The sequence below is a fragment of the Trematomus bernacchii genome, unplaced genomic scaffold (genome assembly GCF_902827165.1).
Source record: "Trematomus bernacchii unplaced genomic scaffold, fTreBer1.1, whole genome shotgun sequence".
NCBI lineage: Eukaryota > Metazoa > Chordata > Actinopteri > Perciformes > Nototheniidae > Trematomus > Trematomus bernacchii.
The window spans coordinates 97,501-102,373 of NW_022987537.1; positions in this window are offsets into that span (position 1 = coordinate 97,501).

Below are 4,873 nucleotides of genomic sequence, written 5' to 3' on the forward strand. Positions count from 1 at the left end.
AGGCATTGACTCTCGCCCTGGTTGTCATTTGTGAACAGCTTTTCCGGCAGTTTTAACGGAAAAAAAGGAAGTCAATTTAGGTTGTCATCTTGCTGTTTTAGGATGTTTGGTCAATTTGGTTTCCCGCTCAAGAAACATTTCTTTATTTGACCAGCCTGCGTCTCTCTCTGTATTTCAGCAGCAGCTCCTGTCACTTCAATTCTCTTCAGGTCATTTCAGTCCGTGTGTAGAGATGAATGAATCCATTTCAACTTCCCTCCCTGTCTGTGTGTGTGTGTGGTGTTTATATGTGTGTGGTGTGTGTGTGTGTGTGTGTGTGTGTGTGTGTGTGTGTGTTTACATATGGAAATGTTTAGGCAAAGGGATGAAAAAGACAATTTATTCTATACACACACACACACACACACACAGCACACACACACCACACACACACACACACACACACAACCACACACACACACACACACACAACACACACACACACACACACACACACACACACACACTGCCTTACCTTCTGCTCTTGTTGTTGCGAAAACATTTGACTTTGGCAGTTTGATGAGAAGCTGGCAGTCACTTTCTGAAAAACAAACAAACACACAATTATCTAATGGAACAGATGATAACTCGAATATATATGAATTTAATCCGTAAACTGTGTGCATATTTCTTTCTTGACTCTGGAGGGATTAGCAGCTAGTTGAAAAGCAGTTTGACAACTCAGACATTGTTACGTTATTGTTCAGCCGACTGTGTTCTCCTCGCTGAGTTACATTAACATGTAATATTTTAAACATAATTATGTGGAGTGATGCATGTCTGGAAAAATACTTTAAAAAGGGGGGGATATTTCTATATTAATTTAACAGAATGAAATTCATATTTAATATGTTTTGGAACAATAATGGCTTTGAAAAATTGCCTGTTCTAACAACATTAAACATAAATTCCTTTACTTTTGCAAAGAGCTACTAGCTATTTTACTTTGTGATATGAAAAGACAATTTTAAAGAAAGCTTTGAGAAAAATAAAGCTTCAGTCACACACTGTCAACGTTTAGTGGCCCTGAATGATCGAAAACCTCCATCAGAGACCTCTGTACCCAAAATTGGACGCCTGTTCGCTCTCCTCTACACTGAGTTTGGTGGGAAACTGTGAGATAAAAAAAATACCCGTACACAAAAAAGTTTCTTTAAAAAGTATATTACTTATTTTCTTATTTGTCTATATTCATATATTTGTCTAAACAGTATGTTCATAAAATAAAAAGAGTTCAAAATCAGTTTGAAATCAATGCAGAAGCAATCAAACCTGCTTATAATATACACTATACTAAACAGTTTAATTGTATAGAGGTCTATGAGAAAATGAGCCTTATTCTTACTTAAAAAAAAAAAAAAAGTATTACCTTTCTAGACAGTGTCCTCATGTATTTATGGTCTCAATCTCTAGTTTAAAGTGTTCTCCAATATAGGATCATGTTAATTTTGTAAATCATGGTCACATTTAGAGTGAAAAGGACCATAAAGAGGGTATAAATTAGGGCGGGGCTACCGTGATAGACAGGTCTTCTACTATTGGTCGTCTTGTTTGGGTGTTATCCATGTTTTTAAAACTTCACATCGTGTTTTAAGTTTACAAAGTTAATTGTACCATTTGGTAGCCTTAAATAATATATAATTTCTCCATCCCTCATGTCACCTATGGGAACATCAAGATAAGATAAGATAAGATGTACTTTATTGATCCCAATTTGGGAAATGTTTGCGTGGCAGCAGCATAAAAGACAAGGCATTGCACATAAGAGAAATGAAAAGAGTAGAAATAAACAATTCTAAAATGTAAAACATCTCAAAATAGAAATAAAACAGCATTAAAAAAGTAGAAAATATACATGTTTAAATACTAATTTACAATTAACTAAATATAAAGCAGGATATTATATACATTAAATGTGCAAGGAATGGACGGATAGAGATGCCCAAAATGTCCAACTAAAGGCTTCAAAACCATATTCCACCAACATATGGGTGACGTCACGCTGACTACGTCCACTTATTATTTGAATATTTAGTCTATAGATTGACGTTAGTATCAATTAACACTTTTAAAGACATGCCAGGTGTTGTCTATAAACAGGCACTCGAGGACTGTGGTGTATAGAAAACTCAACGTCCGTCAAATGTTAATAATAGTGATCGGCTCTCTTTATCGTTTGGGCGGAAAGACTCTTATAATATTCTGCAGAGTATGAGTGGGGAAAAACGGATTCATGCTCGGTCAAATATCCCAAAATAATCCCCTCCAAGACATTAGGATTGTGGCCAAAGGGAGGATATCAATGTTGTTAAATGACACATTTCTGCGTGGGAGGAAATGGAGTTCTCCAACACCTTTTTCCTTCAGTCTTATAACACTGTGCCATGTTTCTAATGCTCATACATGTTGTTTCTATTTTTGGTTGTTTACTTGTTACTCTCCACTGCTGATTGCCTCTCTGCTGAATCTGTTTTGATGATTTCTTCCCAGTCTAAATCCAGCAATATGTAACCTTCATCATGAGGATGTGTCATGTTTGTGTGGCACCATCTGTTCTGATTGGCTGTCAGGTCGACGCTGCAGGTGTTTTTGATGATGGGATGTCGGAGAGACTGTGGAGAATCGTCAGCAGGAAGCACTGATAAATATTCTGCAAAGTTAGGTTTTTCTGGAATAATTGGTGTTGATGTTTTCCCCCTCTCTGCTGCGATGGAAGTTTCTGTTTGTTTCTAGTTTGTGTCCATGTCTCTGTATTTCATCAACTTCACAGGGGGTGAAACGCAGCCTCTTGATTACACATTACTTTACATTAACTAAATATAAAACAGCAACAGCAGTTAACTCAGATATCATGTGGAACTTTTACAAAATAAATATGAGTGCATTTTTCTCCGTAGGGGAAGCAAGAATACTCAAATATGTATTTACTTAACATTATTTTGGTGTAACAACACTTACTAACTAACTAACTAACTAACCAACTAACCAACTAAGTAGCTAACCAACTAACTGACTAACTACCTAACTAACTACCTACCTACCTACCTAACTAACTAACTAACTAACTAATTAATTAACCAACCAACCAACCAACCAACCAACTACACTACTACTACTAACTAACCAACTAACCTAACAACTAACTAACTAACTAACTAACTAACTAACTAACTAACTACCTAACTAACTACCTACCTAACTAACTAAACAAACAACTAACTAAACAAACAACTAACTAACTAAACAACCAACTAACTAACTAACTAACTAACTAACCAACTAACTAACCAACTAACTAACTAACTAACTAACTAACTAACTAACTAACTAACTAACTAACTACCTAACTAACTACCTACCTAACTAACTAAACAACAACTAACTAAACAAACAACTAACTAACTAAACAACCAACTAACTAACTAACTAAACAACTGACTAACTAACTAACTAACTAACTAACTAACTAACTAAACAACCAACTAATTAACTAACTAACGAACTAACTAACTAACTAACTAACTAACTAACTAACTAACAAACTAACAAACTAACTAAACAACTAACTAAACAGCCAACTAACTAACTAATTTACTAACTAACTAACTAACCAACCAACCAACAACTAACAAACTAACTAATTAACTAACTAACTAACTAACAAACTAACAAACTAACAAACTAACTAACAAACCAACTAACTAACCAACTAACAAACAAACTAACTAACTAACTAACTAACTAACTAATTAACTAACTAACTAAACAACTAACTAACTAACTAACTAACTAACTAACTAATTAACTAACTAACTAAACAACTAACTAACTAACCAACCAACCAACTAACAAACTAACTAACAAACTAACTAACTGATTAACTAACTAACTAAACAACTAACTAACTAACTAACAAACTAACTAACTAACTAACTAACTAACAAACTAACTAACTAAACAACTAACTAAACAGCCAATTAACTAACTAATTTACTAACTAACTAATTAACTAACTAAACAACTGACTAACTAACTAACCAACCAACAAACAAACTAACAAACTAACTAATTAACTAACTAACTAACTAACAAACTAACTAACAAACCAACTAACTAATTAACTAACTAAACAACTAACTAACCAACCAACCAACTAACTAACCAACTAACAACGATACAATTAACTAACCAACTAACAAACAAACTAACTAACAAACTAACTAACTAACTAATTAACTAACTAACCAACCAACCAACCAACCAACTAACTAACCAACTAACAAACTAACTAACAAACTAACTAACTAACTAACTAACTAAATAAGCACTCTAGATGATAACAAAGTAGAGAAACATCATTTAGAGTTTTTGGAACGGTTTTCATTTAGCTCGGAATAACAAAGGGTCCAAGGAAGCGTTTCAAACATACCACTAAAGGAAAGAGAGTCAAGCCTAATAGGGCCTCTTTAAAGTTAACATTACATAAAATGTGTTATTTAGGCCTATTGTTTGGTCTTTTAAACATGATTTGTTGAGTAATAATAACAAACACCCTCTATATCTAAATGCCGGTTTCATTGTTTTAGGTTCAATCTTTACTGTTTTCTTCCTGGTCTTTTGGGTCGATTTCAACCTGGACTTTGTGTCGTGAGAGGACACAGCTGCAGGCTTCGCTCCTCTCTGACCCAAGATCTCTTTTCATCTCCATTGTATCATCCTGACAGTGTGGACCCAGCTGCTGTGAACACATTCTCCTCTCTGACCCGTCTCATCCCTGTTCTCTGACCTGGAAGAGACCTGGAATGTGTGTGTGTGTGTGTGTGTGTGTGTGTGT